Genomic DNA, 23659 nt, shown 5'->3' with positions numbered 1-23659 from the left:
TCTCTTCTTTGTTTGGTTCCCCACCCGCCTTGTTTGGGCTTTCTGGAAAGCATAAGGCCTCCCAGCACAAGAACTAGCTTATGTGGTTATGCTTCCTGCCACCTGCTGCTGGCTATTTGGGTTCATGTCAGCTCCCCAAATCCAGTCATTTAATTCAAACAAAGCATTTAGGGAGGGTCTACTCTGTAGATGTTGTTCAGCCAGATGCTGTAGATATGGATATGAACAATTTGTTTTCTACTTTCAAATCATTCTTGCAGAGAGGAACAGAGAAACAAGTGAAGAAATAAATGTTAAAAAAAAAATGACAGATGCTATGATAGCTATGAATGAGGTGAGCTGTTGGATAGCTATATAGATAGCTAGGGCTTCCCTGGTGGCTCAGAAGGTAAAGAGTCTGCCTGCAATACAGGAGGCCTGGGTTCGATCCCAGGGTCAGGAAGATTCCCTGGAGAATGGTCTTGGAGAAGGAAATGGTAATCCACTCCAGTATTCTTGCCTGGGAAATCCCATGGGCGGAGAAACCTGGTGGGCTATACCCCATGGGGTTTTGCAAAGAGTCGGTCATGACTGAGCAACTAACACACATATATGGATAGCTATTTATGATAGCATAAATTTTTCATTCAACTCCAGGGAGAAGGGACAGTGACAGAAAAGCCTTCACTGTGGTGTCTCCAAACACACCTGGTAGGGCCTAGCATTAGATAAAGGAGGGGATGTATCAATTACCTATGGCCATAGAAATGCTGCATAACAAGCTGTTCTAATAAGGGCTTAAATCGTTGATTTAATCATCAATTAAATCATCTAATTGTAGACAATTTAGCTGATAAGTCTAAAAGTTGGCTAGATGATTGTCGGATACTTGGTGGCTTAGCCAAATGTCTGTGGTCAGCTTCAGACCAGGAGACTGGTGGCTAGCGCAACTGGGTTCTCCTCTAGTCCCTACTGTGTCCCATCACCTGGCCAGTCTAGCTTGTTCTCGCAGCAAAGCAGAGGTAGAAGAGGAAGCCCTAGGGCACATAAGGAAACCTGAATCCCTTTTGCTGGCATCCTATGTACCAAAGGAACTGTGGGACTGAGCCCAGAGTTAAGCGGTGTGTCAGAATTCCTTACCTATAGTTGTGAAGGAGTGAAAGAGTGAAGAGCTGACTTCAGCTATTAAATGATGGCTTAACGATTTAACCTAGGCCTGTCTGATACCAAGTGTGTTTTCCCTCTGGCTGTAACAAAGAGGAACAAGATACGTATATCCCTAGAGAGTTTATTTCATTAAAAATTTATACCCATTGCCCAGGTGACAATGTGGTAACAATAATTGCAAGTTATAAAAAGGAAAAGGGAACCAAACCTTACTTTTCTAATAAGTCAGCGTTTTCTTACTGACTTTTGGTCCATGTCTACATCGTGTGCATGTTATGTCTTATTCATGGTCACAATATACATGGAATTTTATACTCTTCCATTGCATAGCCATAACTGATACCTTCAGTTCAGTTCAGTTCAGTCGCTCAGTCGTGTCCGACTCTTTGCTACCTTGGTTGTTTCCAAATTTTCGCAGATATGAATATGTTAAAATCAACAGCTCAAAGTTCACACCTTCTCAGGAGTAAGATCACAGAGTCAAAAAGAAAGAACTGTTTTTTTAAACACAGTTGAAGTTCATTGCAAAATATTTAAAACAGAAGTACTTGCATTATTCATTCTTTCAATCAGCATTTATGCAATTCATTCAACAGGCCATGTACTTCGTAGACATAAGGAAAACAGCTGAAATGCACATATTTCCAAGAAAATCATGAACAAAAAGTTCAAAGGATAGGAAAGTAAAAACAGCCTTATAAAGAACACCTAAATATTCTGCATAAAAAAATTTTAATGTTTTGAAGGCATAGTTGATCAGTTCATATGGTACATGAAGTAAGCAGAGTCCAGAAAACAATGATAACATGTGACTCCAGACTGGTAAAAAGCAGCTGCATGTGATCCTTGCTGGGTGTTTGCTGATTCTTGGTGGCTGGGAGCCTGGTATCAAGGTAGGCAACTGTATAATTATTTGTTCAAACAAGGGGATTCTCTCATGAGTTGCATGGAATAATAGTTGTCTTTCACCATCTCCCAGAGTTTGCTGAAACTCATATCCATTGAGTCGATGATGCCATCCAACCACCTCATCCTCTGTTGCCCCTTCTTTCTTGCCCTCAATCTTTCCCAGCATCAGGGTCTTTTCCAATGAGTCGGCTCTTTGCATCAGGTGGCCAAAGTATCAGAGCTTTAGCTTCAGCATCAGTCCTTCCAATGAATATTCAGGACTGATTTCCTTTAGGATGGACTGGTTTGGTCTCCTTGCTGGAGATCCCTTGGACTCTCAAGAGTCTTCTCCAGCACTGCAGTTTGAAAGCATCAGTTCTTCAGCACTCAGCCTTCTTTATGGTCCAACTCTCACATCCATACATGAAATATTGGAAAAATTATAGCTTTGACTATACGGACCTTTGTGGGCATTGATGTCTCTGCTTTTTAATATGCTATCTAGGTTTGTCATAGCTTTTCTTACAAGGGGCAAGCGTCTTTTAATTTCATGGCTGCAGTCACCATCTGCAGTGACTTTGGAGCACAAGATAATAAAGTCTGTCACTATTTCCATTGTTTCCCCATCTATTTGCCATGAAGTGATTGGACTGGGTGCCATAATCTTAGTTTTCTGAATGTTGAGCTTTAAGCCAATTTTTTCACTCTCCTCTTTCACTTTCATCAAGAGGCTCTTTAGTTCCTCTTCACTTTCTGCCATAAAGGTGGTGTCCGCTGCATATCTGAGGTTATTAATATTTCTCCTGGCAATTGACTCCAGCTTGTGATTCATCCAGCCCAGCATTTGTATGATATATCCTGCATATGAGTTAAATAAGCAGGGTGACTATACATAGCCTTGCCATACTCCTTTCCCAATTTTGAACCATTTTGTTGTTCCGTGTCCAGTTCTAACTGTTGCTTCTTGAACTGCATACAGGTTTCTCAGGAGGCCAGTAAGGTGGTTTGGTATTCCCATCTCTTTAAGAATTTTTCTCAGTTTGTTGTGATCCACACAGTCAAAGGCTTTAGTGTAGTCAGTGAAGCAGAAGTAGATGTTTTTTCCGGAATTCCCTTGCTTTCCCTTGTATTATATAAGAAATAAAAAAAGAATATTCAAAGTAAGTTAGAAGAACAAGAGATTACCAAATATGAATAGGCCTATTTAGATCAACTAGAACTTTTAGAAGTGAAAAATGTAATTATTGAAATTATAAATTAAATGAATATGTTAAGCAATAGATTAGTGCCAGCTGAAGACAGATTTAGTGAACAGGAAGAAATATCTGAGGAAATTACCCAACACAACACACTGGGAAATAAAGATAGAAAAACAGAGGGAAGATAAGATATTGGGATGTGTCTAATTAGATTATAGGAAAGAAATAAAGAGAAAAATTGGAAGTGACGCATCACTGGATGGGATGGTGAGTGGGTATTTTTCACCTGTTAAAAGGTATCCATGTGTTTTCTAAGCAGTTTAAAGAGAAAGGATTGTGTTTGCAAAGCAGTTTAAATAAAGAGAAAGCCACATTTAGACTTACAAGAGTGAAATTTCACCAAGATAAAGAAAAGTGGTTTTAAAAATAGCCAAAGTAAAAAGACAGATTCTCTACACAGCAATTCCATGTGTGATGAGAGTTCCAACAGCAATGGATGTCCGAAAAGAGTAAAAAGAATACCTTCAATGTGCTGAGAGACAATAACAACACATTGTATACCTATGAAAACAATCTTTCAAGCATGAGAGAGGAATATCTAGATGAGTAAAAACGAAGAGAGTTTTCCATCAACATACATATGCAAAGCAGCTTCCAAAGGGTATGTTTTGGAATCCGTTGGAAAATGGTTCCACATTCAAGAAGGAAGGTTGAACAAACAAGTTAGAAATGTGTCAGAACTCTAAATAGAGTTTCTAAATGATAGCAATAATAGTAGTAATAATAATACTATGGCATGTCAGTTTAAAAACATTATACCTAAATTATCAGACAATAACAGTGTGTAATCAGGAGGGAAATGGTGAGACTTAAAGTACCCTGAAATTATTGCTTTGTTGAAGTGGGGTATGAGAGAAGTTAGAACTGTATGCATGGGCTTCCCTGACGGCTCAGATGGTAAAGAATCTGGCTGCAATGCAGGAGACCCTGGCTCGATCCCTAGGTCAGGAAGACTACCTGGAAGAGGAAATGGCAGCCCACTCCAGCATTCCTGCCTGGAGAATCCCATGGACAGAGGAGCCTGGCAGACTGCAGTCTGTGGGGTTGCAGAGTTGGACACGACTGAGCAATAGCACTTTCACTTTTGCCTATGCATGCTAACATTTCAAGATTAAGCTCTAATAGAATTGAAAAAGGAGGTGGGATGGTATGGAATAAGAAAAACCAAACAACCAAACAAAACACCTCAATTATTTAAAAGAAAAATTAGATTGCAAGAAAAGAAAAAAATAAGTGAAAGTTAAACTAGGGAGAAGTAGAAAACAAAAAATCAAGATGATATAAATAAGTTCCAGATATATCAATAATCAAATAAACTAATTTTGCCAGTAAGAAGATAGGTTGTCATATTGAATAGGAAACAATGTCCAACATATGCCGTTTACAGAAGATATGCCTAATACAAAACAACCCATTAAGTTTGACAGTAAAAATTTTGGAAAGAATATCAAGCAGAAATCATCCCAAAGGAAACTAGGTAACTATCTTGATATCAGACAAAGCACTGGTAGGTACAGAGATGGTCACAACTTAAAAACATAAAGTACGTCAAGAAGATACAAGAATTCTAAACTTGTGTGCCTGTCATGCTGTTGCATATATGTATGCAAACCTGAATAGAACTCCAGAGAGAAACTGACAAGTCTGCTATCATAGTAGAATATTTTAACATATCCTTTTCAAATTGAAAGATCAGACATGAAAAAATGATATATATTCTTCTCAAGCTTACATAGGACAGTTATTAAAGAGTAACCACGTATTAGACCATAAAACAAATCTCAGCACATTTCAAAGAATCATACTAAATCATACTCATGGTTCTAAACAGAAATCATAATTGAAACTGAAAAGTACTTAGAACCAAATGAAAACAAAAATACTACATGCCAAAATTAGTGGAATGAAATAAACAGACAGGGAAACTTACAGCCTTAAATGCTTATAATAAAAGAAAAGCCTGAAAATTAAGCCAAATATACAACTTAAGATGATATATGAAAAATATTAGGATAAATTCAAAGAAAGTTAAAAAAGGAGCAGAGATCGATCAACAAAATCTTCAACAAATTCAAAGTTGGTTCTTTGAAAGAGACCCATAAAACAGACAAAGCCATGGCAGGACTCATTGAGGAAAAACTAGAGAACTCACCAATAAATCAATCAGTAGGCACACATGCAATTTCATTAATTCATTCATTCTCCAAATGTTTTTGATCCCAGTGATTCTTCTGAGTTTCAGGAATACAACAAAGATTAAAGCACACAAAAGCCTCTCACTTATGGTGTTTTCGGTCTAGGAGATACAGCAGAGTTATAGGGGATAATATGAGAATACTGTGAACAAAATTATGTCAATAAATTTGAAAACTGTGAAAAGAACATATTTCTAGAAATGTATAATTTACTAAAACTGACTTAAGATTATTTTCTAGTCATTAAGCTTCCTTACAAAGAGAGTAGCAGCCCTAGATAGTGAAAAGAAGTTGTTCTACCAATTTTTTTAATCAAAAGATTATTTCCAGTTTTAAGTCAACTTTTTCAGGGAATAGGAAAAGAGGACACTTTTTCATTCATTCAGTGAGGCCAGGCTTTCCTTGATATCAAGCCAGTCAAGGAGATTACAAAAAAAGGAAAATTGCAGACCTATCTCATTCATGAATATTGATGTAAAAATCTTAAGCAAAATATTAGCAGACCAAATCCAGCCATGTATAAAACAGATCATATATCATGGCCAAGTTGGGTTTATTCCAGGAAATCCAAAAGTGATCTAACACTGAACACATCCACAGCAGTAATTTAGCATGTTAATAGGTTGAAGGAGAAACGCTGTCTGGCTATCTAAATAGATGCTGGAAAGTTATTTGATAAAATTAAATATTTGTGACAAAACCTCTTATGAATAGTATCTACTGAAAACCTACAGCAAGCTTTTGCTAAGCATTTGCTTAGGGCTGTGCTTAAAAATGAAAAGAAAACAATAGGAAGCCCAGGAACACCCACACGTTTATGAAAATTTGATATATGACATTATATGAGATATATATATGAGATGGCATTGCTGGCCATTGGAGAGAAGATGTAATTTTCCATAAATGGTGTTGAGGCACTTAATTATGTATGAGAATCAAGAAAAAATGAAAATGGGTCCCTGTCTCACACCATACACAGAACTTACTCTGATAGAGACTTAAAGGCCAGAGGGCTTCCCTGGCAGTCCAGTGGTTGAGTCCACGCTTTCACTGCAGGGGGCACAGGTTCAATCCCTGGCCAGGGGACTAAGATCCCACATGCCGAATAGCACAAACAAAAAAATAAAAAGTGAAAAGCCAAATTAAGCATTTATTTTTTAAAAACTAGGAAACTAGCCTATTACCTTAGAATAGGAAAGAATTTACTCAGTAAGACACCAAAAGTGATAGTTGCTCAGTTGTGTCCAGCTCTTTGCGACCCCATGAACTGTAGCCTGCCAAGGCTCCTCTTGCCATGGAATTCTCCAGGCAAGAGAATGTTTGAGCACTATCCACTGGAGTGGGTAGCCTTTCCCTTCTCCAGGTGATCTTCCCGATCCAGAGATCAAATCCAGATCTCCTGCATTGCAGGCAGATTCCTTACCGTCTGAGTCACCAAGAAAGCCCAAGACACCAAAAGCATGTATATCAAAATGAAAACATCAGTAAATTCAACCGCATTGAAATTAATAACTCATCAAAGTGGTATCAAAAAGAGACAACAAATAAATAGTTGCAACATGTAGCACTAACAAAGGACTAGTAAACAAAGTATAGAAAAATTTTTAAATTTTAAGAAAAACATGTGAAAGCTATAGAATGATTTCACAGAATTGCAAAAAAAAATGGCCAATAAACACTTGAAAGGATGGACAACCTTTTTGTTAATCAGGAAAGTGAAAATTAAGACCACAGATAATTAGAAAAGTGGTAGTAATACAGTCTCATTTATCAGTAGGAATGCTTCTATACTGTGTTTTTTGTTATTTTAGTTTCTTTTTTTTAGTGTTTACCTTGACTGTTCCTAAGTTTCACTGGTGATAAAGAATAAAATCAGTACTTTTTTTGTTTTTTTAGCGTTTATTTCTTTATTTCATGTGGCACCTTAGTTCCCCAACCAGGGATCAAACCCAGGCGCCTATACTGGAAGATGGAGTCTTAACCACTGGACCTCAGGGAAGTCCCTCTCCTATAGTGTTGATGGAAGTATCAGTTCTGTTCAGTTCAGTCACTCAGTCATGTCTGACTCTTTGCAACCCCATGTACTGCGGCATACCAGGCTTCCTTGTCCATCACCAACTCCTGGAGCTTACTCAAACTCATGTCCATCGAGTCAGTGATGCCATCCAACCATCTCATCCTCTGTTGTCCCCTTCTCCTCCTGCCCTCAGTCTTTCACAGCATCAGGGTCTTTTCAAGTGAGTCAGCTCTTTGCATCAGGTGACCAAAGTATTGGAGTTTCAGCTTCAGCATCAGTCCTTCCAATGGATATTCAGGACTGATTTCCTTTAGGATGGACTGACTGGATCTCCTTGCAGTCCAAGGGACTCTCAAGAGTCTTTTCCAACACCACAGTTCAAAAGCATCAATTCTTCAGCACTCAGCTTTCTTTATAGTCCAACTCTCACATCCATACATGACTACGGGAAACACCATAGCCTTGACTAGACGGACCTTTGTTGACAAAGTAATGTCTCTGCTTTTTAAATACACTGTCTAGGTTGATCATAGCTTTTCTTCCAAGGAGCAAGCATTTTTTAATTTCATGGCTACAGTCACCATCTGCAGTGATTTTGGAGCCCAAAAAAATAGTCTGTCACTGTTTCCATTGTTTCTCCATCTCTTTGGCATGGATGCCATGATCTTAGTTGTCTGAACGTTGAGTTTTAAGCCAACTTTTTCACTCTCCTCTGACTTTCATCAAGAGGCTCTTTAGCTCTTCTTTGCTTTCTGCTATAAGGGTGGTATCATCTGCATATCTGAGGTTATTGATATTTCTCCTGGCAATCTTGATTTCAGCTTGTGCTTTATCCAGCCCGACATTTCACATGATGTACTCTGCATATAAGTTAATTAAGCAGGGTGACAATGTGCAGCCTTGACATACTCCTTTTCCTATTTGGAACCAGTCTGTTGTTCCATGTCCAGTTCTAACTGTTGCTTCCTGACCTGCATACAGGTTTCTCAGGAGGCAAGTCGGGTGGTCTGGTATTCCCATCTCTTTAAGAATTTTCCACAGGTTGTTGTGATCCACACAGTCAAAGGCTTTGGCGTAGTCAATAAAGCAGAAATAGATGTTTTTCTGGAACTCTCACTTTTTCAATGATCCAGCGGATGTTGGCAATTTGATCTCTGGTTCCTCTGCCTTTTCTAAAACCAGCTTGAACATCTGGAAGTTCGCACTTCACGTACTATTGAAACCTGGCTTGGAGAATTTCAAGCATTACTTTGCTAGCGTATGAGATGAGTGCAATTGTGCAGTAGTTTGAACATTCTTTGGGATTGCCTTTCTTTGGGATTGGAGTGAAAACTGACCTTTTCCAGTCCTGTGGCCACTGCTGAGTTTTCCAAGTTTGCTGGCATATTGTGGGCAGTACTTTCACAGCATCATCTTTTAGGATTTGAAATAACTCAGCTGGAATTCCATCACCTCCACTAGCTTTGTTCATAATGGTGCTTCCTAAGGCCCACTTGACTTCGCTTTCCAGGATGTCTGGCTCTAGGTGAGTGGTCACACCATCGTGGTTATCTAGGTCATGAAGATCTTTTTTGTATAATTCTTCTGTGTATTCTTGCCACCTCTTCTTAATATCTTCTGCATGGTCCATACCATTTCTGTCCTTTAATTGTGCCCATCTTTGCATGAAATGTTCCCTTGGTATCTCTAATTTTCTTGAAGAGATCTCTAGTCTTTCCCATTCTATTGTTTTCCTCTATTTCTTCACATTGATCACTGAGGAAGGCTTTCTCATCTCTCCTTGCTATTCTTTGGAACTCTGCATTCAGATGGGTATATCTTTCCTCTTCTTCTTTGCCTTTGGCTTCTCTTCTTTTCTTGGCTATCTGTAAGGCCTCCTCAGGCAGCCATTTTGCCTTTTTGCATTCCTTTTTCTCGGGGATGGTCTTGATCACCGCCTCCTGTACAGTGTCATGAACCTCCGTCCATAGTTCTTCATGCGCTCTGTCTATCTGATCTAATCCCTTGAGTCTATTTGTCATTTCCACTGTATAATCATAAAGGGTTTGACTTAGGTCATACCTGAAGGGTCTAGTGGTTTTCCCTACTTTCTTCAGTTTAAGTCTGATGGAAGTGTAAGTGGATACAATCCAATTGGATAAACACTTTGGCACCATCTTGTAAACTGGAGTCATGCCTGTTTTACAACCTAGGCTTGGCTGGAATTGGTCAAAAATTGAGACGTTCCTGCAGAAAGCAAACGGAGACAGATGGAAGTCTTGCATCCTCATAGTAAATGACATTGTTTGAGTAGGAGAGGATGTGGTGGACTTAAACTCTCAAGTCTTATTTACATATCCAAAAAAAAACAAACATAAAACTTCCACCAAAATTGGTGCAACTAAAAACCCTGGCAGACCTTAAAAAAGAAGGAAATTATGACACAGGCTATAGCATTGATGACCTTTGAAGACGTACTCAGTGAAATACCCCAAACACAGGACAGGTACTGTCTGAGTCCACTTATGTGAGATACCTAGAACAGTCAAATTCACAGATACAGAAAGTAGAATAAAGGTTCCCAGGGGCTGCGATTAGGGGAGAATGTGGAGTTAATGGGTACAGAGTTTGAGTCTGGGATGCTGAGAAAGTTCTGGAGACGGACAGTGGTGATGGTTGCACCACTATGTGAATGTGCTAAGGGCCCTGAACTGTACACTTAGAAATGCTTTAAATGGTAGCTTTTATGTATATTTTACCACAGTAAAAAAAATTATAGGGGTGGAAGGAACTTGGCAAGTGTCCTATGAAATTGGTTGTTCCTAGAAGGATTAGTATGAGCTTCATTAAAGAAACCAATCTTAAGCCAGTATATTTGGCATGATTTCTGAATAGCTCTATATCAGCAGCCATAGTTGTGAATTTTCAATTTTGACATTTTATAGATGCCAACAAAGCTTGGTCTCCAAGTGTGTGTCCCATCTTCCCACCACGCATGTACCAATGTGCTCACGTTCCAGTCTTTACTGAGTGGTACTATACGCCAGGCACTGTTACAGGTCCTCATGATGCTGCAGGCAAAGCCACTGGTCACACACAGCTTAGGCATTGATGCAGCAAATTTGATTTTGCTTAGTGGTTGCTTCATTATTTCATTTGATGGGTTCATAGTGACAATGATTTGTGAACCCTCTTTGGCAGCCTCTTCTGTATGTAAGTAGAGGAATTTCCATGATATGACAAAACCACAAAGAGTGATTTAAACCAAGTTTATTCATCCATATCTTTTTAGATAAACCTAGAAAAGAAGTCATTTTACCCACTTACAGCTTATCTCACAAAGACTGACACTGAAGCCTGAAATACAGGCCAGGCCGTATATAAGAAGAGGAACTGCCCTGGAGTGAGGGGAGAGAATTAAGAGATGAGGGAGAGAGATTGGAAGGTCTGAGCCCCACCCTCTGGGTCTTATCAGAGTTTGAACATTGATAAGGAGCCTAAAGAGCTGGTCCAAGAACCCAGCATGTCTGTAGGTCCTTCCAGGCCAACCTGGTCCTCAGATTCCGGTGAAAGGTGCAACTCTGATGTTTTCTTTCTTCTTCCTCCCACACTCTTCATTCATTCATTCATTGTGTTCAACATCTGTAAAGAACCTCCTGTTTGCTGGCTATTATGTCCCTTCCTGGGGAGTATCCAGGGTACCCTGAGCTCTGCCCTCCATCAGCTCACACTCTGCTGCCCAAAAGGGTAGCCAACCTGTGAGAAGCCCACCTGTGGGACCCCCAGGCACCTGAGCTGGGTCAGCTGATGGCAAATGTCGGCTTAAGCGAGAATCATAAAATTATGTTAACCTTGACTGTCCTCTAGGGCAAACGAGGGCCAGGTCTTTTTATGGTGGATCGTGCAGTGGGACACTTACGTGACTGCCCTCCTGGTCCTCTGTGGAGAGGTTCCTTCTCACGGTTCCTTCAAGTCAAACAAGAAGTTAAGGACTTCACAAATCAACTGAAGAAGAGTCCTGTATTTTTGCATTTCCTCCACTCTTTTGCACTCATCTCACCCACACCTCATCTGACAGTTTTGTTTTGTTTTTGTTTTTTTGTTTTTTTTTTTTTTTGTAAAGATTTAAGGCAATTTTAATTAAATTCCCTATGAGGCTGGTGAAAATCCTATAGCAAGTTCCCACAACAGTGAAACAGATGCTGTGAACAATAACTCCACCTCTGCTTAGAAATTCACAGAAATATCCACGTGCGCCTCAAATACTAACGAGGGCGGGGACAGTCAGAGCTTCGAGACCTGAGAGGACCTCATAGTGACACAAAAAAACGCCCCCTCCCCAGGCTGGATCAAGGGAGGCGCGGTCCCTCTGCGGACAGGAAACCAGCTGTGAAGACCAAGCCATCACACCTTCCGCATGGGCACCACGTGCAGACTCACAAGGCCCTCATCCCCTCCAGCCCCTCGGGGTCTGCAGGACTTTTGGGGACAGATGACCACGACCCTATAAATTCATGAACTGCCGGGGGCCTGTGTCGTGGCCATCCCCAAAGCTATCTCCGGTTTGGTACCCAGATGTCGGGGAGGTGATCTCCTGAGATGAGAACATCAGGGCACAGTCAGGAAGCAGAACCGGAAGAGGATCTGGGCGGTAGTTGGGCGCATAGGGGTCCTGAGGCCAGCCCTGGGCTGGGGCCGGGGTTGGAGCAGCGGGGCCGTACACGTGGACGCCCTGTGCCGGGACCCACGTGGCCTGGCCGCAGCTGGAGACGCCGGGCTCGGGCGCTGGGAGCACCCCCGCGGGGCTGGGGGGAGGAGGGCGGCTGTCGAATCCCGGGCCCCCTGGGAAACTGGGGCTCGCAGCTGCGGCAGCAGATTCCGGGGCGGCGGCTGGGGTCCAGGGGACTCCAGGGTCCATGGGCGCATCGCCGGCCCTCCGGTATCCGCCCTCCGCCTGTCGTCGCTCCAGACGGGAGCGCTGGGCCCGGCGGTTCTTGAACCACACCTGCACTCTGTGCTCGTCCAGGTGCAGCCTGGCCGCCAGGTGCAGGCGGTCCCGGTAGCTCGGGTATTCGGTCCTCACGAAGGCTTCTTTGAGCGCCTCCGACTGCTCTTTGCTGTACACGGTGCGCTCCCGCCGCTTTCTCTTTGGGGGCGCTGATCTCCCCGTGGGGCTCATGATGGACTCGGGTTCTTGCATCCTCCTGCTGTTCTGCGGTGGGAGCGTGAGGCTCTGCTCTTGTTTTGTTTTTGTAGTCATTTCTTTTCATTGAGTTGTTCCAGAATGTTTAACTTGCCTTTCATGGAAATAGTGACTCTCACTTAATTCAAAGAATGTTTAATTGCATTTCCAATCACATTTGAAGTAGAAGTGGCATAGGAACACATTTGGTGACAAATAGGGCTTCCTCCTGGTAGCAGAGAGCTCAAGTGTAGGAGCTGACAGGCTCCCACTTCCTGCTAGAGAAGGGTTTACCAGCCTTGGCATCTAGCCTGCCCTGAATGTCAGCCGACAACTTTGTGCTAAGTATAGGTTGGTTAAGAGAAGGTCTCAGGGGAGAAATGGTTTCATTGAGGAGGCAGAAGTAGATAGGCTTTTGGAGCTAAGCAATCTTGTAAATTCTAATGACAGTTCTGCATCTTATCAGTTCTTTCTCTGAAGGACTTGAGTAAGTCACTTAACCTCTCAGGCTCAGTTACAAGATTCTCGATAAAATGGAGGCCATTATTCTCGCCCCATCTCAGCCAGGCCCCTTGAGTACTCCATTGAAATGCACTTGACTTTACCTCAGCCTTTTGTGTTTCAAAGACCTTCATTTTTATCTCTTCCATCCTAAAGCTTGATGACTCAGCCTTCCCTGGCTGAATCTTAAAAGAGAAGGACCCCAAGGAGCAACTTTTTATCCCTTCACCAGGAGTGCAGACTCAGGAGACCAGCAAAGAAGCTGTGGGCTGGCTTAAAGGAGGGAGATAGGAAGAGATTCTAGGAAACTGTCTGGTCCTTGAGTCTTGAGTAGACTGTTTATTAGCTAAGGAAGCCCTGCTCAGAAATAATGGGCAAGGGCAGGAAGTGGCAAGCAGAGGGTCCAGTCCTCAGGTCTGAAGAGCCCAAGGTTGAGTAAGCCATGATTCCTGCCCTTGGGAAAGTCACAGACTATTTAGGATTAACCAGTAAGGAAATAGAAAATCCCAGTGCAGCCTGCTAAGTGCTGTGAAAAGTGAAGAAGTGATAGTGTTAGTCACTCAGTCGTGTCTGACTCTTTGCGACCCCACGTAGCCTGCCAGGGTCCTCTGTGCATGGGATTCTCCAGGCGAGAACACTGAAGTGGGTAGCCATTCGCTTCTCCAGGGGATCTTCCCGACCCAGGGATCAAACCCAGGTGTCCCACGTTGCAGGTGGATTCTTTACCATCTGAGCCACCAGGGAAGCGCTCAGTGCTGTGAAGCAGGGAAATAAAGGGAGAGTGAGAGCCGCAGGAGGAGCCCTGTCTAGTTGGGAGCATGATGCCATCTGTGTCTTGGAGGGATTTCTGTATCCTGTTATCCAGATTCGACTGCTTTCGTGTCCTCTGCCCTCACGTCACTCTTCAGCCCCCAAACACCCAGGCTGGCCCTCTCGCCAAGTCTTTTCCCTGTTGCTCCTCTACTTAGGGACTTGGAGAATGGGGAGTGAAACTCACATGGAAGTTAGGAAGGACAAACCAGATGCTGGGTAGGCAAGCAATAGGGATGGCGCCATGGCTACAGAAACACCTGCCAAGAATGCACTGACTGCTTTCTGGGATCAACAGGAGACACCTCAGAGGAAGCCAACTGTGACCAGGACCTCAAAGGATAGAATGGAATATTCCAGGTAGATTGGATGGGAATGGTGTTCCCAGCATGGTGTCACTTAATCTTGACAGAGGTTTCACTGGGTGGATTCCGTTCAGCTTGTTTTATGCATCAGAAAATGAAGCATCATACACATTAGTCACTTACTTGCCCCAAATCACACAGCTCAGTATGACAGAGGTGAGCTGTCTTCTGAGTTCCCACCTGAATGTATTTTCCCAGAAAAATGTTTTTTGTTAGTTAACAGTTCTATAGAATTATTCTTGTGCGTGTGTGTGCTAAGTCACTTCAGTCATGTCTGACTCTTTGCAACCCCATGGACTGTAGCCTGCCAGGCTCCTCTGTCCATGGGATTTTCCAGGCAAGAATACTGGAGTGGGTTGCCATGCCCTTCTCCTGGGGGATCTTCCCGACCCAGGGATCAAGCCCGCATTTCTTAACGTCTCCTGCATCTGCAGGCAAGTTATTTACCACTAGTGTCACCTGAGAAGGCCAAATTCTTGTGAACCCTCTTTAAATTAAGTGGATTTTTGAGAGCTAACCCCAGAACAGAGACCCTTAGTATAACATTCTCTCCTTGAAAGAACATTTGAATTTGAAGCAGCAGGCACGGATGCTGAATTTTTGAATTGGGAACTGCGTGCACTTAAAAAGAAAAACCCTAAAGGAGAGGAGAAAAACCAAGAGAAAACATGCCATCCATATGGGGAAATGATCTATGTTCCTAGAGGCAATCTGTAGCATTTGCATAAGAGGAGTAGCACATAACTCAAGTTTTAAAACATTTTATAATACTTAGAGAGGTGTCAGATTTCGCATCTTTTGAGGAAGATAAGGGACCGCCGTGGATTAGCATCCTGAGCCAGCCGTAGCTAAGCAGACTGCAGTGAAAAATGAAGCAGGGGAAGCCTGAGAGAGGGTAATAAGAATGATGAATGGTGAGGTTGATTTTGGAAGATTGGGGTGGATTGAGGAAGAAAAAACAGTTGTGTTGGGGGAGAAGATCTAAAATCTAGAATTACCACCTTCCATCCAGCCCCCTCTTTCCTTCAGGCCAGTGCCTGTTTGATTTCATTGCACGACCCACGTCCGAGGACTCGAGTGTTTTATTGTCTCCGTGCCCTGCCATGGCTGGTAAACCCGAGGAGTTCTGGGATTAAATATGAGGCGGCTGGCCCCTATCCAAGGAGCCTGTCTTTTGGCCGTCGCTCTGTGGCTCATACCTGGGAATCGCCCATTCACCCAGCAAACGGGAGCACCCACTGTGGGCCAGACTGCAGCGCTGTCATTGGGCTATTTAACCTCTGCACCTTGTCCTCACCTGAGAAAGTAGAGACGTAATCATTCTACGGAGGAGATGTAAAGATTAAAAGAAGTGGCTCTTTAATACGAGACATGTCGTAAGCCTAGCATTCTTTCTTTTTTGCCTTTTGTATTTTTTTAAATTGAAGTATAGTTGATTTACAGTGTTGTGTTAGTTTCAGGTGTATAGCAAAATGATTCACTTATTTATGTATGTGTGTATATATATACATATATATGTTTATGTGTGTATATATATATAAACAATATTTATATACACACATACGTACTTTTTCAGATTCTTTTCCATTATAGGTAATTACAAGACAATGAATATAGTTCCCTGTGCTATATAGTAGGTCTTGTTCTTTATCTGTTTTATATATAGTAGTATATATCTCTTACACCTAGTATTCTTTTTAAAAAAAAGAAAAAACTGCCAATTTCTTAATTCCATTTGTTTTCAAAGAGAAGGATGGTTTTTCATGTGGCAGTGCTAAAGAGCCCCAGCCTGTAAAAAGATATTTTCCTATAGCACATCTCAGTTGTGGTCTTTTGTTTTCTTGTCTTTTTGTTTGTCTATTTCTGGACTGTTATTTGACGTGAAAAGGTGCACGCCTGCTGTATTTCCATTGAATTGTACTCCAGTCCATTAAAGATAGGTCCTTCGTTTTATTTTTCTTTTGCTATCTGAATTTTTGTTTTTTCAATTGAAGTATAATTGCTTTACAATGCTATGTTAGTTTCTGTTTACAACACTGTGAATCAGCTGTGTGTATACATATATTCCCTCCTTCTTGAGCTTCCTTCCCAGCACCTTCCCCATCCCACCCCTCTGGGTCATCACAGAACACTGAGCTGAGCCAGGATTCTTGTTATTAACAACCTGTGAGTATGGTTTGCATCCTCTTGGGGTAATGTTCAGTCAGACTAGCAGGCAAAACCTGTGAACCAGGTGTCTTCTTCCTCACCCACTCCAGTGCTTACCTTTCACAGGCCGGAATCGGGGACCTGCAGAGGGGAAGGGGCTCACCCCAGGTTAAGCACTGATGGGTGGCCCATCGCCTGATGTCTTGACATTGTGCTAGAGAACGGCTCACCCAGTGGAAGGGACTTGAGGTGCTTTTAGCTTAGTCTTTTGTCTTTCCTCAACACTCACCCATTCTTGGCTCATGGGGTACTTTTTAGAACTTAACTCCGTTGATTGTTATTGATTTAAGTTATCCATCACTGGCTTGGTTACACAAAGCTGAAGTTTTGGTGCATTTATTCCTGGAAACATCAACCCTAGAAGCCAGCCAATGACCCTTGGAGAGTTTGCCTTTCTATATAGCACTTTGTGGAGCATGTGGCCACACAGTTCTGAGAACCGTTAATGGGTTTTCTTTAAGACAGAGGAGAGCTGGGGAGAGGGAATTTCTGCATATTGTGTACTGTACCGGATGCCATACTATAAAATCCTGCACCAGGGAAATCTGACCAGTTTTATGGATCCCCCAGCCTTTTCCCCCAAACATTCTGTGTCAACACACAAAACTGACTGTGGAATGCCTTTGGGACAGGTTCCTGAGAAGCCCACCATAAGAAACACTTCCCCAGATACAGTGGGCTCTATTAAGAAGGAGAAGGGTTTTGAGAGAGTGGAGCACCAACTAAGCAGTGTTTGTTAATTATGGACATGAGTCACTGAAGTTTTTAAGAATGGAGAGATGATGAGTTTGATAGGAAACAACATTTTTACCTAAAAATCCCTGTATGAAGAGGGAAACAATTTCAAATATATATTTCTAAAAGCTCCATCTCTGTTACAGATTCTTTATAAAAGGAGTTACTTTTACATTCATCACATTTACATTAAAGGGTCAGATTCAGGGGTGTGGTGTTTTTTTTTTTTTTCCAAAAGCATGAGATAGCATGCCACCGACAACCATTTTTTCATAAAAGCAGAAATGCGTGAATCATCTTTACATATTTCATCTATTGTACTTCCTTTGCCTTGAGTTAACTAGTGAAACTCTGTGTTGGCCAGAGGGTTTCATTCTCATTCCTCATGTCACTAGAATGTATTGGAAAAAGTCTGATATCTTCAGTCTTTATAGTTACCCAAATCAACGCCATCTATTAATAATAGTACCAAAGTACTGATGCGCATGGGCTTCCAGTGTTTTTTACAAACTTGCCCATCAGTGGCGCGGTACTGGAATTCACTAAGAGGCGCTCCTTCTGTAACTTTTCTTAGAATCCTCTTGTTATTCCGGTTAAAGCAACTGTACCTTCAGTGATTCCACACATGCACTCTCCATAAAACATTATCATCATTGAAGTAGGAATTCACTGCTTAGAATAGAATTTCCCCAGGACATCTTTCCTATAGCACTCACTGGGGAGTTGCTTTTTGTGTATTTCATTTTCTAAGCAGAATCTTGCAAATAACATAAGATGATGCACGTCCGAATCCTCTGTACTTTGATTTAACTCTATAGCAAACCTCCCATGTAATTTGTTCTAATACTAATTTCTTCAGGCTTTCATCATCTGTTTTCTAGGACTCTTCCTACAATATTTGCTGACCAAGGAATTTACTTCGTTTGTTACCAGATTATCTTCTGTGTATTTTTCCAGCCATTTTTGTCAAGGCAGGAAAAACAAGTGTTTTCCTTATTGGATTTTATTATCTTTCATTTTGATGTATGAAATCTCCAAAAAGACTGCAGAACCCTTTTCATGGGGTTTTAGTGAATGTTGTAAAGTTCAAGACTGGCTATCACAAGATTTAAAACGTCATCAAAAATTTATAGAGGTTCATCTTCATATTCTGGATGCTTTGTTTTTAAATGTCTTGCTAATCATGCATCTTTGTACTAATGTTAAGTAATATCTCAAGGCATAATACGCACTTGGGGTGAAGTTTTTCCTTTACGATCATGCTTGTAAATTGTTTTTGAAGTAGTCTTGAGGATTTAATTTTTCTTTAACCAATTTCTTGTCAGATCTAATTAGATAGGCGTTTCTGTACTTGGGGATGTAGCTAAGAAAGAGCTCGTGTTGGGAACAGAAGAATCAGCTCAGCTGTTTTCTTGCTGGTCACATGCTTGTGTTCTTAGTATTCTCAATCAGTCGTCCCTTTGTAGAGCTCTTTTTTTGTTTTTAATATGCACTTTTATTTGGAAGAATTTTAGACTTGAAGAAAAAATCTAAAAGTAGCAGGTAGAGTCCAGTTTTCCCTAATGTTAACATCTTTGTGTGTGTGTTCAGCTGTGTCTGGCTCTGCTATCCTTTAGACCATAGCCCTCCAGGCTGCTCTGCCCATGGGATTTCCCAGGCAAGATTACTGGAGTGGGTTGCCATTTCCTTTTCCAGGGGATCTTCCTGACCTAGGGAAAGAACCTGCATCTGCTGTGTCTCTTGCATTGCAGGCAGATTCTTTGCCCGCTGAGCCATTGAGGATGCCAATATCTTATGTAACAACTGCCAACTTGTCAAAATTGACATGCCAACATGGATGCATTGCTGTTACTAAACGTCAGGCTTTAGCTTCACTTCACCAGTTCTTCCCTTTATGTCCATAGTCTCCTCTAGTCTCTGAGAGTTTCTCAGTCTTTTTTTGTTTTTCTTTCATGATTGACCTTGATACTTCGGAGGTATGAACTGATAAGGTAGTTTATAAACATCCCTCAAATATGTATTCTCTCGTGATCAGACTGAGGTTATATAGGTCTTTGGCAAGACTGTCTCAGAAGTGAAATGCCCTCCTCATGACATTCTGTCTGGAGGAATCTCATCTCTACCCGTGGCACCACTAAGGTTGATAACCACCTTTCCTTTTTTTTTCTTTTTTCTTTTTGAATATTTTATTTTATTTTATTTATTTTGGTTGTGCTGGGTCTCTATTGTGGCATATGAGATCTTTAATTGCAGCATATGGAATCTAGTTCCTTGACCAAAGATTGAACCCAAGCCCCCTGCAGTCTTGGCCACTGGACCACCTTGCCAGGCTTCTGTGCCATAAATTACTATGTTTCCCTTTCCTTCTTCCTGTTTTGGAAGTGAGTCAGGATACCTACCTGAACTGGAAGTGAGCTAATTGAGCTCCACTTCCTGGGGAGGGGGTGGAATCCACGTCTGTCACTGGGGTTCTTCTCTAAGGAGTTTTGTCTCTTTCCCCCATTTATCCTTATTTCTTAGATCATGAAGTCATATCCCCATGGGCTCATATAGATTTATTTTGCACTTTGGGTTATAATGCAGGACTCTTTTTAAGTCCTTTGTTCATTTTGTGACAGTTATTTTAGTTAAATATTATTGTTATTATCAAGTAATATTCATAAATGCACTGAAAGAGTTATTAGTAGGATTGGTAATACACTTAGCCAGGCATATTTGTTCCTCAGTACAGCTCGATATGAGGGCTCGGGATCCTGCCCTCTGCCCTGACACAGTGAGACATGGAAACTCCAGTGACAGAGCCCTCCTGCCTCTCCTCCTCTCTCTGCTTCTTGCTCTGTCTGCCTCCTCTGTCCTGGCAGGGTGACTTCCGGCAGCCTCCTCAGCTAGTATGGAGAGCTTCGTCATTCAACAAATACATATCGCACACTCGCTGTGGCCCAGACACCATCCTGAGCACTGATCGTGCATGGTGAACCAGATAGTGGCGGCTCTGCTCTCCGAAGCTTATATTCCAGTGCAGAAGACAGATATCAACCAAGAAAACAAATGATCAAACTGGTCCTTTCAGGCAGGAAAACACACTGTGATGAAATCCAAGCAAGGGAATGTAAAAGTGACGAGTACTCAGGATCTCAAATTGAAGAGAGAGACCCCTCTCTCCCCCAGTGACCCTGCAGGGCAACTCTGTTGACCATTCCTGGGACTCATGTGCGTGAATGGTCTGGAATGTCTCATTGGTTACGCCCTTCGAGTTGCATGCCCTTGCTCTGGCAGGTCAGGCCTGACCAGTAGCCCTGTTATAATCACCGGAAGAAGGCAAGGTCTGGTTCTGTGAAGGAAAGTGCAGAGCATGCAGAAAAGCGACAGCAAGGCCTGCTGGGATCCTGGAAGCCAGCTTTGCCTTCTCGGAGTTTCCAAGCAATGACTCGGGGGGCGTTACTAACATTCTACCAAACTGGCTGCTCAACCAGCCTTGATAGCATCCCTCACCTGAAGAGTTCATACCTCTCTCTGAAAGTGGAAACTGCTTCTTTCTGTCCTCCTTGTCCTCAAATCAATGGAGACACCCTGGAGGACCCTGTGGAGATTCAGTGAAAGTGAGTACGCAGTAAGTCCTCTACATACGAACCTTCAAGTTGTAAACTTTCAGCAATGTGAACATGCATTTGCACGTCCAGTCTTGCAAGTCAGTTCATCTCTCTGGCGTCCATTGTTACCTGTGTGCGTCCTCTACAAGCACTGAACAGCACTGTGCACAGTACCGTACGGCAGGAGGTATTCAGAAGAGGCGGCAAGAATACACAGAGGAACTGTACAGAAAAGGTCTCCACGACCCAGATAATCACGACGGTGTGATCACTCACTTAGAGCCAGTCATCCTGGAATGCAAAGTCAAGTGGACCTTAGGAAGCATCACTACGCACAAAGCTAGTGGAGGTGATGGAATTCCAGTGGAGCTATTTCAAATCCTGAAAGATGATGCTGTGAAAGTGCTGCCCACAATATGCCAGCAAATTTGGAACACTCAGCAGTGGCCACAGAACTGGAAAAGGTCAGTTTTCATTCCAATCCCAAAGAAAGGCAATCCCAAAGAATGCTCAAAGTACTGCACAATTGCACTTATCTCACATGCTGGTGATGTAATGCTCAAAATTCTCCAAGCCAGGCTTCAGCAATACATGAACCGTGAAGATGTTCAAGCTGGTTTTAGAAAAGGCAGAGGACCCAAAGATCAAATTGCCAACATCCGCTGGATCATTGAAAATGCAAGAGAGTTCCAGAAAAACATCTATTTCTGCTTTATTGACTATGCCAAAGCCTTTGACTGTGTGGATCACAATAAACTGTGGAAAATTCTGAAAGAGATGGGAATGCCAGACCACCTGACCTGCCTCTTGAGAAACCTGTATGCAGATCAGGAAGCAACAGTTAGAACTGGACATGGAACAACAGACTGGTTCCAGATAGGAAAAGGAGTACGTCAAGGCTGTATATTGTCACCCTGCTTATTTAACTTATATGCAGAGTACATCATAAGAAACACTGGGCTGAAAAAAGCACAAGCTGGAATCAAGATAACCTGAGATATGCAGATGACACCACCCTTATGGAAGAAAGTGAAGAACAACTAGAGTCTCTTGATGAAAGGGAAAGAGGAGAGTGAAAAAGTTACCTTAAAGCTCAGCATTCAGAAAACTAAGATCATGGCATCCAGTCCCATCACTTCATGGCAAATAGATGGGGAAACAGTGGAAACAGTGGCTGAATTTATTGGGGGGCTCCAAAATCACTGCAGATGGTGACTGCAGCCATGAAATTAAAAGACGGTTATTCCTTGGAAGGAAAGTTATGACCAACCTAGACAGCATATTAAAAAGCAGAGACATTACTTTGTCAACAAAGGTCCATCTAGTCAAGGCTATGGTTTTTCTAATAGTCATGTATGAATGTGAGAGTTGGACTACAAGGAAAGTTGAGTGCTGAAAATTGATGCTTTTGAAGTGTGGTGTTGGAGAAGACTCTTGAGAGTCCCTTGGACTGCAAGGAGATCCAATCAGTCCATCCTAAAGGAGGTCAGTCCTGGGTGTTCATTGGAAGGACTGATGCTGAAGCTGAAACTCCAATACTTTGGCCACCTGATGCGAAGAGCTGACTCATTTGAAAAGACCCTGATGCTGGGAAAGACAGAGGGCAGGAGGAGAAGGGGACAACAGAGGATGAGATGATTGGATGGCATCATCGACTCAATGGACATGAGTTTGGGTGAACTCTGGGAGTTGGTGATGGACAGGGAGATCTGGCGTGCTACGGTTCACAGCGTCGCAAAGAGTCGGACACCACTGAGCGACTGAACTGACTGACTGACAGCAGTGTATAGAGTACAATAGTTTAGTATCTTGATTTCAAGCCCTGGATGCCCAGAAGTAAGCATTAACAGCAGCAGTGATGTTGGCACTGCTATACTTTTCAAGGTACTGTACTGTAGGATGAAAAATGTTTTATTTTTTGTGTATTTTTGTTTTTTATGTATTATTTGTATGGAAAGTATTATAATCCTATTACAGTACTATATACTCAGTTGTGTTAGTTGGGTGCCTAGGCTAACTTGGTTGGACTTACGCACATGCTCTCATTCATATGTTTGGATGTGGGGGACTTAGTGTAAAGTTTTAGTAATTAATTTCCTCTGCAGGGAACACATAGGGCTGGTCCCCATCCATAGGTCGAGTGACTGCAGAGAAGTCATGCTAGGCAAAGTCATAGAAGATCCTTGGGCTGAGTGCATCACTTTCCCACTTCTGACTCTCAGAGATCCATCTGGAATTCTTCAGATAGACCAGACAGAATCCAATTCAAGTTGATTGGTATTCCCATTTTAGAGCAAACAAAACAAAACATTGAACATGATGAATGTTAGAGAACATAACTGAATCTTCTTGGAGTTATGACCCTCCCAGCCCTGAGTATTTTCAAAGTTATCCACTTTCCTATTTTTCGTTTTGTATTTTTTTTTTTTTTTTTTGCCTCTCCTCAACCTCTACCACCTCAGGCAGGGAAAAATGAGAAATGTTACAGATGACGGACTAGACATGATCAGCTGTAAGACAGGCCTCAGATGCATGCCCTGGCCTAAGTGTCTACATTTTCCAGATGAGGGAGCTAAATAATCACTGAGTTTGGTCTTTCTTCCCCTCTCCTGGGTAATGATGCATTTTTGTCTGGGGAGAATTTTTTTCTGGGACTTGTGAAAACCAAGGAACAACAGGAACCTTTGTAAAAGGAGGCTGAGAGTCACAGAGGATCTGTGGCTTGTAGTCTTGAGCATCAAGGACACCGTTTTTATTTAACAGCCGCTACCTGGCACTTGTCAG

At 42.1% G+C, this 23659-nt stretch overlaps 1 protein-coding gene across 2 annotated transcripts in view; it reads left to right on the top strand.

The window, feature by feature from the left end:
• LARGE1 (LARGE xylosyl- and glucuronyltransferase 1) overlaps positions 1-23659 on the top strand; it is a 605065-nt gene that overhangs the window by 519392 nt on the left and 62014 nt on the right. The window lies entirely within an intron of this gene.

Source organism: Cervus canadensis, chromosome 21 (genome assembly GCF_019320065.1).
Source record: "Cervus canadensis isolate Bull #8, Minnesota chromosome 21, ASM1932006v1, whole genome shotgun sequence".
NCBI classification, from domain to species: Eukaryota; Metazoa; Chordata; class Mammalia; order Artiodactyla; family Cervidae; genus Cervus; species Cervus canadensis.
Note: the sequence above shows the minus strand (reverse complement) of the source record. Positions and strands in the feature narration are given on the sequence as shown.